This window comes from Fundulus heteroclitus, chromosome 7, assembly GCF_011125445.2.
Source record: "Fundulus heteroclitus isolate FHET01 chromosome 7, MU-UCD_Fhet_4.1, whole genome shotgun sequence".
NCBI lineage: Eukaryota > Metazoa > Chordata > Actinopteri > Cyprinodontiformes > Fundulidae > Fundulus > Fundulus heteroclitus.
Window position 1 is genome coordinate 12,976,194 of NC_046367.1, and position 15,944 is coordinate 12,992,137.

At 42.4% G+C, this 15,944-nt stretch overlaps 1 protein-coding gene across 1 annotated transcript in view; it reads right to left on the reverse strand.

The window, feature by feature from the left end:
* The window catches only part of zmym2 (zinc finger, MYM-type 2), a 37,060-nt gene extending 26,437 nt beyond the window's left edge, over positions 1-10,623 (reverse strand). The window contains exon 1 of the mRNA XM_012880073.3: positions 10,518-10,623. The gene's annotated coding sequence lies outside the window, so the exon portion shown is untranslated. The remainder of the gene's footprint in view (positions 1-10,517) is intronic.
* Between the last annotated feature and the right edge of the window lie 5,321 nt (positions 10,624-15,944).

Consider the following 15,944-nt stretch of genomic DNA (forward strand, 5'->3'; position numbering starts at 1 on the left):
AACCTGGCTGTCATGCGGGCGTTAACGAGTATCTGGTATGGCGGATCGGTTTAGTTTCTGGCAGTTTTGCGTTATATTTTCTCTGGTGATCAACCAGAGAGAGCCGGGCAGGTTGCCTCGGTCTTACTAATTTTATTAGCCACAATTTCATGCACTACTGAACAGAAGAGTAATGGCAGGGGGTTGTGCTTGTCGTTCTACTGCCTTACCATTTACACAATGGAGCGGTTTTCCCTGTGAAGCCTCCCCCCATCGAGGCAAAGGAAAGGTGCGTCGATGGGGGGACTCAGACTGACGTACCACAGTGGCGAGGGTTTAAACGTTAGCAAGTTGCTAACATTTAAACCGCTAACGTCAGCCAGTGCGGTCCAGTATGTTTTCTACTTTACTGGCAGTAATGGAGCATTACTGACCTTAATCTCTCTCAAATCTCAGAGACTAAGTCTTCAAGATGCTCTTCCACGGTTGCGGTGTTACCAGGGCTGCACAATATATCGGCATCACAAGACCACTCTGGCCAAATGACTGCAATGATGGTTCGTTAGATGTTATGAACTTGTATTTAACGTTATATTTAGCCGGATGGACTGCGGCAAATGCTCACTCTGAAAAATGCCCTACAGGCCAAAAGGTCACAGACGGATGGAAGTACGGGTGAGACGGACAGGAAAGAAGAAAATGGCCGCTCCCGTTCTGTAACCGAAGGTTTGTAATTGATACAAGCGGCAGGCCTGTCACAATGGCAAAATTAGCTGGATGCTAAATTATCCCTGAAACTATTGAGATAAACAAATTTTGTTTTGTTTTTTTCAGAGACCATTTTCCACTAATATAATGATAATGGTTTAATAATGCAAGTAAAGCATCTCAAAGATCAATAAACTTTAATATCTAAAGAACATTTAACAATCCATATCACTTCTGTTAGCATCATAAAACGTTGAAATCGGGGAGATTGGATGACCTGTCCCCGGGAATCTGGGACGCCTGATCACCCTAAACCACACCGCCTGTGAGTGTGCAGCACTTTGCGCTGCCCTTTTTGGATTTTCTCTATAAATTAAACGCTCCACTGATTGCGAACTGTCAGGAAGACAGAGACGGCCCATCGGTGGTAGTCTGTTTTTCGCAGCTGGGAAAATTGCACCGGATGATTATGTTTTAGGTGCAGTTGCATGTTGGTTGTATCGCCGCGTTTCGTTGCTGCTGTTTCAGAACAAATGCGACATACCTATATTGCACGGGTTAAATGGTCCACCACAGTCATTTGGTTAGAATCCACAGTGCTTCCACACTGCAGCTGCCGCGTTCAGCTTTGAAACCAATTTTATTACTCCAAAAAATGGTTACAATACAAAACAACTGGACTTTTTTCCGAAGTTTGAAGACGTTTAGCTTCCCATCCAGAAAGCTTTCTCAATTCAAATGTCTGGAGTAGTGTGGAGTTCCTAGCTTTATATTATTGCCCAAAAAGGCCTTGTTATGGCTTAGATAACATGCAAATTAAACCGAAACCGGTCCGTCCCTTTCCAATAATATAAAGCTAGTAACTCCACACTACTCCAGACATTTGAATTGAGAAAGCTTTCTGGATGGGAAGTGAAACATCTTCAAAGTTTGGAAAAAAGTCCAGTTGTTTTGTTATTTAACCTTTTTTGGAACGATCATGACCTGGATGACTGAGAATCTTCACCAGCAGTTCTATCCCTGTTTTTCCAAATCTCAACTAGCGTTTCTCTGGCTAGCTACTCCTCACTGGGTTTTCATGCTGCACTCCAAGGTACGTAATGAGACCATGCGCCTGGCAAGTACCTGACGCAAGGGTTCCCTCCTCACTTTGGTAGAAGAGAGTCAGACGCACGGTAAAGGCACAGGCTCGCAAATGGAAATAATCAAGTTCACTTTAATTGTGACAGGCTTCACAAGTTGGCTTTTCCCGCCATCTGCCTCACAGGCTAAATTACATTATTACCTTATGCACAGGAGGTTCACAAATGCTCCTCTCAGGACACCCTTGCCATGTTTCTGGAGCAATAAACCTCCAGCAGCAGCTCAACATTTTGATTCTCAGCCATGATAATTCAGCTGAGCTGCTAAAAAGGGAAGGTAGTAGCTAAATGTCTGTATGTCGGCAACTCGGCTTGGTGAAGCTGCACGCTGGATTGGGAAAATGAAAATGGCTCAATTAGTATCCATTTGGATTAAAATTTGTATATTTAAAGCAACAAAACATGTAACTTTTGACCCATATATTAGCCTAATTTGAGATTTATTCTTAGATTTTTCATGTCAGTATTCTGCACTCAGCGTGTATTGATGGTCTGTGCGGGCTGCCCTTCTTAAAAACCCGGCTATGTAACTTGAGAGGCATGGGTCCATCACTCAGAAAGTCATGTGACCTAGAGCGCCCCTTAAACAAGAGCGCTAACACATGCTAGTGGCCTACAGAGGTGCTAAACCTGCCCCTAATGGTCAAGGGCTACATACTGTTGCTTTAATTATTTTTTATGTATCAATTGTTTTCAGACTCAGACTCACTTTTACATTTTACTATTACAAGTTTTGAAACTTTACTGATCTTGTAGCCTGCCAATAGAAGTCTACTTAACGGACAAGCTGCTTTTGGACTGCTAACCATGATTAGATGTTGCAAATAGCAATCTCAACAAAAAAGAGCAATAAGTAATGTTTTTCCAAACCATGTAGTTCAGATATATATGCTAAGTTAGATGAAGCAAAAATCACTTCTGAACAACATTTAGACCATAGGTGTCAAGTGCCAGTCCATGAGGGACAGTGCCCTGCATCTTTTAGGCCATTTAAAACGACAACGATCCACTGATCTGTTAACATGTTTACGTGACATGTTCTAATAATCTCCATTTACACAGCAGCAGTGAAAACTTGAAAGTGGTGTAATTCCCATGCCGTACCACTAGTGGTGCTATGTTCTTTGAAACTCAGCATGTGAACTCTCAAGTAGCATGAGAAGTTCTTTAGAGTGAGATGGTTAAGGCTCCTGCAGGGGGGTATTTGGGTGGAGGGGTTGATTGGTGCACAATGCTTCTGGTGGGGGAGAGGGAGGTCGTCTTCGCTCTGCAAACAGCAGAGTGGGAGATACAGACGGCCACCAATCTGTGAAAAAGCTGGAACAGCTCAGCAGAAGGCGGGCTGAATAGACAGTGCAGTGAACGGATCACTCACAGGCCATTCAGGAAACTGCGTGTCTCACGGCCATTGCGTGAGACTTGAGAGCAGCACGCATGCTTACTGTCTAAATGTCGCCACCAACTAACAAACCTTTGAGATGGCAGAGAATAAAGCTTTTCTATGGACAGACGACGAGGTTCAACTGTTGCTTAGGGTAACTGAATTATATCCTTGCCCAGCCGTGTTATATTCAGAACTGTCAGCGCCCAAAACAGTACTCTGCCTTTCTTCTTCTGTGGTTTTATAAAATTGTAATGTTGTGCTTGTGCATTAATTTCTGTTGATCTCTGTCGTACGGTGCGTAATCCAGGGATTCCTGTTTACGTGACAACACAAACCAGGATGTTTTCAAACCATTACACACTGCAGCCCGCTTTCAACTGTGCCGTTGTCAGACAAAATACGGGGTCCTCGCCGGCGCATTTCAGCGTAGTGGACTGTTGTCAAAGTTACGCAGAAATTAGACCATTAGGCTCATTTCAGTGACACAGAACTTTGAGAGCAACTTAGAAAAGTCAGTAAAGCTCTTACACATGCATAAGTACAACTATAAACCTCCCAAACAACATTAGCTAACGCTAGCTTTTATTAGCTTGACGAACAGCCCCCTTCGAGTTGCACTACGCAACGCTCCGCTTTGGGAACGCATCCAGGTAACACAAGACACACTGTAAAAGCTTTACGTTTTTTAAATGGTCAAATCATATTTGTTTTTTTTGTACTGATATCAATAATAATATTAGATGGGCAGACGATATCACTTCATAACGATCGCATTGATGGGCAATCATAAAAGACCATGTGATATCGGCAAATATATCGTCATCCAAACAAATCAATATAAGATCGTATCGTGCTAAACCTGGTGATTTACATCACTGCTGTGTTGGACACGTTTCTAAAGAGGCAAATTTGTCTAAGACAGTAAATTGTAGTAGCTTCCTTTCAGCCAGTTGATGTCTAGGCAATTAATCTTATACCGATGGAAACCCTGTTTATTTGTCCACTTTTGTGAGGAAATGCATTTGTGGGTTGAATAGCAGAGCTGTGCATGCGGGCCATGCCCATGAAAAACCTGAAAAATTACTTTTGCCAATGGCAGTTTTTCCTGGAGGCGCTTATCCTGGAATTACTTCTACAGAGCCAAATTTGTCTGAGTGACCGAATCAGTGTGATGGCATAGGGCGGCATCTCCCTTTCTGGGAAAACTAGGCTTGGAGGCAATCTAAATGCATGGATATTGAAATGAGAGACGGCAACCAGTGGCAACCCCACATCTCCACTCTTAGAGACCGAATTCTGTCATCTAAGATGTTAACACTTGCCCCAACAGAGCGAGGTTTATCAGGCTAAAGCCCCATTTACACTACCCTTGTTAAATGATCCATGCCGAGCTCGGTCCGAGCTCGGATCAGTTAACCAAACCGAGCTTGGTTCTTATGACCGTTTACACACCACGCTATCTCGGTTCCTTGGTTCCTCGGCTCCTAGTGACGATCTGCGGTACTACTGCTCTCTAGGATTGAAGGAGGGACCAAGCAAATCAAAATGGCGGCGCCCGTAACATTCAGGAAGTTATGTTGGTTATTTTTCGTTGTTTGCAAAGAGTCAGGCGAAGAAGGCAACTTTTGGTGAATTTACTTAACAGAGTCGGCTTTTGGGACGTGGATAAGACAAACGAATGTCTAATAAGGATTTACAGATGCAAGAAACAACGACAGACGCGGAGGTTCATCACACTGCTAAGCAGAATCATCTCTGGAAACCGTGTGGCACGGTAGGGAAGCTAGTATTTTTCTGAATGTCTGAAATGTCAGCTGGCTGTAAGGACATGACAGGGTCTGCTCATGCGCTCTTTGTTATTAGAGAACCGAGCCAGAAAAAAAACGAGCCAAACCCACCCATGGAACTGGGCTGCATTTAGCGCGGTCCGGTTGTATCTGGCTCGGTTCAGCTCAGTTTGCGTTCCATTTACACTCGACAGTTATCTCGGTTACCGAGCTCGGACTGGTCTCGGCACGGTTAAAAAGGGGTAGTGTAAACTGGGTACACCTTTCTCTTAAAATTGGGCCTGACTGCATTCCAAACCTTAACCCCAATGAATGACTGGGGGATCGGCTCGGACACGCTGTTTGGACCAGAACGACCGACACACCATTAGGTGATTAGCCATAAATGCTGGTTGAAGAATGGGATGCAATCCAATAGCAGGTGATCAGTGAAAGGTGGAGGTACCAGACTTTTCTGGTTGCGTCCATTCCTTCGACCTTAGTGGCAACTCTGTTGAACTGTTGAAAATTCAATTATCCAATCCAATGAATACCATCAAACAACTGGTGGTAGCAGAACATATTTTTTTGGCTTCGAAAGGATTTTACAACTTTTTCATCAGCGCAACCCACGTAGTTAACTCTGCTGCTAAGCCCCATATTCATTATCCCAACAAATGTTCCACCCTTTAAAGCACAAGTAACAGGCTTTCCAACTGGATAAGATTTATTGTCAGAAAGCTTTGTAGAAAGAAAAAAATTAATCAACCAAACACAAACGCTCTTAAGTTACTTTTTGTGGTAAGCTTAGCAGCAAAGCAACAAAAATGCCTGTAGATGGATGTTTTTAAACAAGGACTATTTAAAACAAGAAATGTAACTTTTATCAGAATATTCTTATTCAAGAGAATAGTTTTTAATTTAGTTGGACATCATTCCTTGTTGACCATAAAGTGCAACCAACAAACAAGTCTGTGTATTAAACAGCTTGAGTGGTACCTAATGCTATGACGAGCTTCCTGAAAGTTTTTGGTAAAGCACTGATTATATAAACTCTAAATATCATAATATTATATAAAACAAGAATTTAAATGACATTATCTCACTGCTGGAACTCTCTTCCCTTCCATGTGGAGGCAAACCCACTTTAAAACACATTAATGACACCTGAAGGACGTGACTTATCCATTAATTGTTACGTAGCTAAAAATTGCAGACTTCTGCGAGTTTGAAATTGCGATTATATTGCAAATCCAATTAATTGTCCAGCCCTACACTAAAGTGTCATGGTAAGAAAATCAAGTGCAACTGCTTACCAGCAGGCAAGGAGTGGTATTTCATAGGGCTGTGCATAAAAATCGATACAAAGATTAATATCAATGTTTTAACAACGTTTTTATAACAATACTCTGGCTTTCAATGTTGATATACCTCCCAAACCCTAGGGGGCGCTATTACAGCACACCGTTACTGTTCACACAGAGGATGTGCAAGTCACACGAATTTGCAGAATGGCTGATAGGAATTTAGAAACCCCTTCGTCCCTAAAATCAGACATTTAGGCACATTATTGGCTTCTGATATACGTTAAATGCATTGAACCAAATGCAGCTTCTTTTCCTGTTAATATATCAGTGTTCAATAAATTGAACATAAATATAATATTTGGCTGGTTTTGTTGATTGAATAACTGAGCATTAATTTGAAAGTAATAAATATCGATATTGGAGTCAAATCAAATCAGGCTGAGCTACGTAGGCTCATCCTAGATGATACCCAGCCCTGGTATTTCAGCTGAGCAGCTGGCTGCAAATACACTGACTAATTAACAAACTATACTAACAATACTAACATTTCAAACTCAATACCAATGCAGGGAATAAGTAGAGAACAATTCAATCTTGTTTAGAGAAATAATTTAAGTCACACTTCTTTGTTTGGCAAAAAAAAACTAATTGTCAGCTTCAGTGTCAACCATAACCTTTATTGTTATTAGCCACGTTAGCCTCCAGCATCTTTCAAACTAAATGATGGAGGAATGGATGGAGGGGGGGGGGGGGGGGGGGGGGGTGTTTTTTTTGCCATGCTACTTGCCTTACCTGACTGAGCGGTCAGGTGATAAACATTTCCCTGCGTTATATGCTCACCGTAGTAGAACGGAGCGTGGCGTGGAGTGCATCTCGACGGTGGCCTTCAGACCGACAGAACCCCTTCATCGGGCTGTCTGGGAAGCTAATGTCAAACCCAGATAGCGTTAGCTTGTGTTATCCGGTAGGTTTACTACTTCACAGTTGCAGACGCGGGAGTCTTCCTGACCTTTTTATGTTGCTCTCAAACATCAGCGTTGCATTGTTAGCTTGTAGCGATAGCAGCGATCAGCATTTCACTGTCTCCTGTCCATCTAGCTTACAGAGGAAGTTCCTCCGAAGAATGCTTTTTGTACTTGTCGATAAAGAGGCTGAACTGGACACGGACGCAGAGCTTAAACTTCCAGCTCACTGTGGAGATGAGCAGCTGCAGGGAGGCTGAATACGTTTTTGCAGCGCTGCGGACGAAAGAAACGCGACACTTTGGGCAAATGGGAATAGGTCAGCTTATATCGATTTTAACGCACATGAGAAGCTCAGAAAGATTTATTCTTTAGTATTGATTATGTTTATGAAATTGATTTTAATGACAAGCTTGTTCTATATTCCCCTGCATTGTCTACATTGTTACATTGTTTTACATCGTTCACATTTCAAATGTTTATATAAATTGCTGCTGCATCTGGATACCGTGAACAGCACACTGTCTATTTCCCCTGCATTGTTTACGTTGTTACATTGTTTTACATTTCAACTGTTTACATAAATCACTGCTGCATCTTTATCCTGAAAATTAGTGCAATTCAATGTGATTTTTCAAGCTGTATGCAAACGAAATTTCGTTCTGTACGCACTCTGTGCATACAAAATGACAAATAAAGCTATCTATGTCTATATTACTTCTGTAGTTTATGTATTAAAACAAAAATTTACAAAAATAAATAAAACTGTTACCTTATTATAACTACATTATATTAGCAGTGGTCAGAATGTCTTCTGTCTAAAATAAGAGCAATTCGATCATAAGGTGCATTTCGTTGTAAATGTTTGCTTAAACAGGGTCTCCAAATGAGACAGGATGTTTAACCCTTCAATAATAAAAAAAAAAAATATGCTTCACTGCAAAACACTGAAGCTGAATGAGGAAGACTCACTGTCTGCTCACGTGACAGGAAGCACACAACGTAGCAAAATGTCAGTCCATTTCTTCACATCATTCTTTTTTCTTTTTTTTTTTTTGCACTTCCTAACCAGGATGGCTCCACTGAGGCAGCTGCATGTCACAGCATTACCACTGGAGGACAGAACCAGGCCCATGTCAACAGACAAGATGTGATGAGGTTAAAAAAACAACATCTGTTTGCAAATGCCATGGTAACCATTGGTAAAAACGCTGGCACATGTGGAGCACTTCAAGCCAAGCTGAGCTGCAAAGAGCAAGGGAACGGCCGGCTCTCCGGTCTGCCATCTCAGGAACAGAGGAATCTCAGAGCAAAGGCAGTGGTGCTGTGGAGGGGGGGGGAAATAGCCTGGTGTAGACCGAGTTCAGACTGCAATGCAGAGCTGGGAGACAGTCTGCATGCACGTGGATGAAAGCACAGAAGAAGAAAAAAAACCGAGGATCCAGCACTAATGAGCTCTGACATGTAACCTTGCTTCCAACGTCAACACCAGGTGGACAGATAAGGGTGGGCCGGCGCTGTGGAGAGAGAGAGACCGCCTCCCTGCAACACAACCCATTCACGGGCAAAGCGGGGTCTGCGCCACATCACCACCTCAGCATAGGTGCGCCGTGCGCCTCTACCTTTCCAACGCACACCAGCATGCGCATGGTGGTATTTTTTTTTTTTTTTTTTTTTTTGCAGCAGCAGCAGCAGGTCACAGGGTGGAGATGATGCCGCATTCTGCGCTAAATGAGAAGATGGCGCATCTTATTCAAATTAAAAGCGTGAGCTCATTATATAAGTCTTATGTCACCGAGGGTATGCGTAATGCGCAGCCCCAACATCATCCTCCAAAAGCAGATGATGAGCTGAAAAACAGACCCTTCTGGTCACCTGGCGGGGCGGGCGGGGGGGGGGGGGGGGGACTACAACCCCGATCTACAGCTGGGGGGGGGGGGGGGGGGCTTCAATGAGAACAGGACCACAGGAAGACAGCAATATAGCGCTAGCTTTCAGGCGACAACCTGCCCGTGTCCTTGATAATTGCCAGGATCTGGAACGACCAACACAGCAGCAAATGAGGTCCAGGAGCCCGATTACCACGGGGACAACCCCCACCCCCTCTCCAAGCAACCCTCCTTCCTTCCTCCCCCCTCTTTCTTTCAGCGCTTAATCCTGACTAAATTTGACGAGGGGAGAGCTGCTCCAAAACTTTGATCAAAGACAGTAAAAAGCCAAACTACCTGGGCTGCGCAACTCTTCCATAAATAACCCGAGTTGAAGGAAAAGCTAGCCTCCAAGTTTGGGAGGAGGAGGAGGAGGAGGAGGGGGGCAGGAGAAACGTGGTTCAGGGTGTTCCGTTTCCACCCCTGCTCTTCCTGGCGCAAACAGCCATTGGATTAGCGGCGGATCGAGGGGAGGAGAGCCGACACAGACTGCGCCATTGTTAAAACGCCGCTAAAAAAAAAATAAAAAATAACACAACAACTTGCCAAAATTGACGCGCACAGAAGCGATTTTTTTTTTTTTTTGCACACAGCGCACAGCTCGACAGTCCAGAAACAAAACCCTTGACGTTTGGAGACGTTAATAATCGCAACCCCCCCCCCCACCACATCCCGTTTGTTCCCATGGCTCTGCCTGGTCCCCCACAGACCAGCTGCACCAAGCCGGGTCCGAAATTCAGCTAGTAAGGCCAATATTTGAGATACCTGTCACGTTGGGGGGTTTAATTGGAAAGTTAGCCTGCACACAGTCCACCCTGGCGCAATCAGTGGCACATACCCGGTCACCACTAGGGGCGCCCTTCCCCATACGCTTCACATGAACTGCCTTTATTTATGTCATGCGGTGGTGATGGTAAACAGCGAGAAGCGAATTATTTCCAGCCTCGCATTTTGCATTGTACGTTTGACGGCTGCAGGAACCCAGGCGCGAGCGGTTGGTCGCACGAGGCCGGCTGAAATCTGCACCCTCTCCTACCCCCCCCTCCACACACCTCCCACAACCCCCCCCCAGCGGAAAACAGCATTGCCCGCTGTCCGCCATTAGGGAGCCAGCGGAACAATACTGGAGACCAGAGGCGGCGGCGGCCACAGTACGCGGAGCCGGGGAGAAAAGCTAGTCAAATTAACTGTTTATTCAGCCCTCCGCGCGTCTCCTTTGGCCGCTGGGACTCCACGCAGACTCCCCGGGAATCCCACCGGTTACCCCGCACAAGTTCCCGAAACTTTGATCAATCAGGCACGAAAGTGGGAAATAAAAACCCTTGTGGGAAATATCCTTACCGGAGGAGAGCTGGAAACGTTGTAGCGCCAGTTTTGTGCCCTGACATTAATCCGAAGAGCGCGTGCGCACTAGAGCGCAGACCTCTTCAGCGAGCCCTACAGAGATCGTCTATAGCACAAATAACTTACTTCCTAGTGAGTACTTGTTCTAGTTGTTACACGGTATCTTAAGAATATAGAAATACATTATGAGATTTAACATTTTATGTATGTATCTAAGTGTGTGTATCTTTTCCATATATATATATATATATATATAGATATATATAGATATATTATATTATATATATATATAATATATATATAATATATATATTGTGTTGTTATATATATAAATATATAATATCTCTCTCTGTGTGTGTCTCTTCTCTCCTGTGTCTCTCTCTCTCTCTCTCTCTCTCTCTCTCTCTCTCTCTCTCTCATCTCTGTGGGCTCTCTCTCTCTCTCTCCTCTCTCTCTGTGTTTGTGTTTGTCCTCTCTCTCTGTGTGTGTCCTTCTCTGCTCCTCTCCTCTCTCTGTGTGTGTCTATCTCTCTCTGTGTGTGTGATATCTTATTGTGTGTGTATATATATTGTGTGTGTGTGTTCTATATATCTATATTATATTTACATATCTCTACCCACACACACATCATATATATCTATATATATCTAATATATATCTTTCTCTATCTCATCTCTATATATTATATATATCTAGATATATTATATGTCCACTCCTTAAATCTGACTGGAGATTGCAATGGTTGATGAAAAGAAGATTGGCACAAACTATCAAGGAGACACAGCAAACATGTCTGGAAGGTGCACTGGTCAGATGAATCCAAAACTTAAACCTTAACAAATAACATGCACAGACAATCGCCACCCAAGCTGACTGCTCTGGAGCTAATGTGAAAAATAGCTCCAGCGCAGCAAATAAGAATGGGTATAAATATGACCTAAAAATACAGCATGTAAAAATCCAAAGAAGTTATAGATTTACCCCAAGAGATGTCCAGCTGTAATGACAACTAAAGCTGATTTTACACAGTACAGACTCAGGTAGGCTGAGTATAATTACACAGCCAAATAAATAAACTGTTTCTTCTTTTTTTTTTTTGAGAAACTGCTGAACACCTTCCGATTTACAAGTATGCACTACATTGTGTTTGCATAAGTTGTATATATATTTAAAAGAATGCTTTGAAGTTTGCTATTCTAACGTGATAAAATGCGTAAAAATCCAAGAGCGTGAACACTCCTTTACTGCAAATGCCAGCAATCAGCTGGGCGAGTTTTACCTTATATTTTTTAGATTCAAATTTCTCCACATCATAAGAGAGTCCAGAAACAGTTCTCTGAACTGGGAACCGCTTCTCCAGTTGCACGAGAACAATTACCTCAACCTGAATGTTGGTAAGAAACAAGAGATGAGTGGGACGTTTAGGAGTCGAGGTGATCCAAAATGTTTTTCCGTCCTGAGGAGCTCTATGTGGATGATTATTGCATACAGTATATCTGTGTTTTTACTTGTACAAAAGAGTGTGTTTAATAAAATTTAACAAAAAACCCTTACACTCAAAACTGAGGCCGTCCACAGGGAGGGACATAGCAGAATCCACATGATAGGGCGGTTCGGTACTTTGAACATTTCCAGCATATCTGACACATCTTCTTGAGACTCCGGTTTCTTTTCAACCATATGTGGGATCTGCAAAATCAGAGCAAGTGACTTAAGAGCTTAAGAGTGCTTTTAAAAGGGCTTACCCTTAGTTCCAGTCAGAGATGATTATGCAAGGACGTCTGCTGCAAGAATTCCTCATTATGTTGGGGCTTCTTCAACCCTATTGCGTGCAAGAATTTGCAATTACTTCTATTAAAACATAATAAAAAAAAGAGATTTTTTTCAAACTGTGTGTGATATTTTTTTGTATTTCATTTCTATACATTGCTAAAGAGAGAATAGGTACAGCTCCAGTCCCAGGTTCGATTTCCTGCCTTCGGCTATTTTCTGTCCAGCTACTGATGAATAAAGGCCACTGGTGCCACAAAATCTAAAAAATAAATAAATAATAAAATTCACGGCGGTGGCAGGCGTCACACTTTGGAGAGGCTTTGCTACAAGAAAGAGCAAAAAACAATTAGGAAATGAAAAAATAATTAACGGATGAATGGAGTACAAGATATTAGAATGTAGCCGAAAATTTATTTCATCTTTTTAATTCCACCCAAAAGTGAAACTCATAGATTCCTTGCACAGAGAGTGATGCCGTTAGGCTCATAGTTACTCACACTCCTCACAGGTTTAGACTTAAAGTTTTTTATATTCAACCAACTTTGTTTCTGATTGGAAAAGATACAAACAGCTTTGAATTGATAAAATGGCAATGTGTAAGGGGTAACATTTTGTAGGAAAAAGAAAATCCATGTTTTAATTTTCATGCCAAATAAATAATTGGTGCACAGATTGGTAGAAAGGTGAGACACGACCTGGATTGTACCAGTCCATCACAGAACCCAGAAAAAAAATATCCCTGAAAATTTTTAGATTTCATAAGAGCAATTTTAAAAGAAAATTATGTGTGGTCTACTATTTGATCTGTCTGTGTCCCCGCATATAATTCAAGGAAGACCAGACCGCTTCAACTCAATTGCATTTAAAGCTTGTCAGCAGAGGGAAATGTGGAGCGCTCTAAAATGCCTGGTAGACTCCTGAACCTGATGAAACACAGTGAAACAGCAACCGATGTGGCTCCCCAGATCCTCGGTTATCCTGTCGCATGTGCCCCTTTTTCTGCCACACGTTTTCCTTCCACTAAACCTTTCATCAATTAGGCTAGGATACAATACTGAAGAGACAATTTCTTAAGCAATGTCATTTTTGGCTCCCTTGTGGAGGCGACTGGCCCCCCGAGTTGTGTAGGCCACATCAACATGGCCTCGACCATTCTGTAATAAAAAAAAAACTTTTGTTTTATTGGTTTATGTTATAGTATAATTTTCTGTGACACACAAAATTGCATTTTAGTCAGCTGTATGTTGTAATCATCATCTGTACACCTAAAACGTGTCCTGTGATTCATTTTTCTTCTCCTATAACCACAAGTAGAGACAGAGTGAGCCCTCTCTCTTATAATGTGCTTTTCGAAGGTAGGGCATCTGGGTTTTTCCTCAATATTTCTTTCGCCGCGCAAGCGCAGCAGGAGCAATCAGCGGTGCGTGGCTGGCAATTAAAATGCCCCCATCGCGTTGAAAGCAATTTATCCACGCGTGTCACGTGTCTCGTGACAACCGGCTCGCCGTTCAGCCGGGAAATGAGCGTTTGTTAAAGTTGGGAAGCTTTTTTTTTTTTTTTTTTCTCCAGTGCGTAAAAGCGAGCTGCAGCGTTGCACAGAGCGCGGGTCCAATCAGAAGCAGGGATCGGGGTTGAAAGGGTTCATGGTCTCAGTTGTGTTCTGTAGTCGGTACAACAACGTCGGGTTTCCTCCCTAATTTCAACCAGACGTTGGCCAGACAGCAGAAAACATGGAAACCAGATAACAACCGGCTTTGGTTAAAAAAGGGAGCCCTAATAATTATGTTAGAGGACAGCCCGGGCGTGACGTGGATAAAACTCATTTCAGTGCGCTAAGAAATGATCTGTGATCAGAGGGAGACTCAAGTGGAGTCAGAGGAAGGCTTTCATCGGGGTTAATCTGGTGCGTGCTCTGAACGCACGGTCATGTTGGCAACATGGCGGACCAGGTGCGCTCGGAGCTCACGGAAAAGCGCTGATCTGATTTCTGCATCCAGGATGGCGGCGCAGAGAACATCTCCCCCCTTGTATCCTCACGCATGTCAGAACTTCAACAGATTAAGCCACAGAGCAGGCCCTGGATTCATACATTTAATTCCCAATCAGTCACGTGGAGTCGCTGCTGGGGTTGCCAGATCTGCCCCATTGTGTCCTGCAACAAAATGTCTGAGATTTCCGCTTGCATCCATCGACGAAGAAAAGCAAAACATTTGTCATGTTAAAATAAAAGTAACCCTGAACAAGATTGCAAGGAAGCGGTTTTATTCATTTAACGCCGGGGGAAGGTTTGGTATGAGCGGCAAAACTGACCCAATCCTCATCTTACAGCAGATCTTACATGATTCAGCTAATTGTGGAAAGGCAACGCGTGATTTCAAGGCACTTTACAAAGAGGTCCAGTTCATATGCAATTACATAGAATCCAGAACCTATTCCATCCATCACAATCTGATCATATAATCACATTGATATAAAGGTACATGCAGTGCAAACTTATTAAAAATATTTCAGTTTAGTCATGTAGCGTCTATGCAGTCTCAAGCCAATTCAGAAGACAAACACATCCAAGTTATATACAAAATCTAGTCATCGAAACATACACATTTCAGTTTGGTCCTTGTACAGACAAATCGAGTTTCCAATACCTCTTGGAAACACGTTATTTTTAAAGAAAGCCCAGCTAGTTGCATCAAATCACTGACTTTGCAGCAATCTCTCCTCCTGGACAAGCAACAATGGAAAAGAACAACTGCTTTTTCACAGGCAGAATTCCTTCAGCTTTTTCCTGCTTAATATCTGTATCCATCTGCAGTGAACCACTGGGGGTAGAGAGGATATAGAGCAGGTATGGAACAAAGCAAATAAGTGATGAATACTTTCTATGTTGAGTTAATACCAGCGGTAGCGCCATTAGTAGCTTGTTTTAAGAAAGAACCAGTTAAACAGAAAAGCACTGAGCCAGGAGTTCTGGCTATAAATTTTTTTATCGATTCCTTAGAAAAAATAAGATGAAAAATTAGGTCAAAATTGTTGTCAGCCACAGAGGAAAAAATAACTGTAAGAATGCAAAGGTAATGACAAATAACTGCATATAACAGATAAGCGAAGAGTAGTAGGAAAAAGTAACATGGTGAGAAAAAAAAGTGGTCAGCCCAGCAGCCAAGTTTATCTACAGAGATAGTTCAGAAAAATCTCAGCTACTCTAACTATAGGCTTTATATGAAAAAATAAATAAAGCCTACTTGGTGTCTGCCTCATGGACAAAACTTGGAAGTATATTCCACAACAGAAAATATGACAACCAAAATATCTGGCTCCCCTTCTATATAGAGAAGTTGCAGTTTGATAACTAGGTGCCCTGTATAACAAATATCAGCATGATCTTGAATACTGGATGGATTATTCGGGGCTTTGTTTACAAGAAGAATTTTAATACAAAATTAAATGAGAATTATAGAAGATCCAAATTGACAGAGTATTATGAGATACTCCTCCAATCAGATATTGTGCTCAGCAAAAAGGTTTTACATTCGTAGATACAATAGTCTGTTTCTGCCAGTTAGTCATTTGAAATTAGTATAATTTGTGTGATATGTGGCTTAGTTTTAGATGTGAAAAAAAAAATTCTTGCCTCAGATGTCAACACTTTGT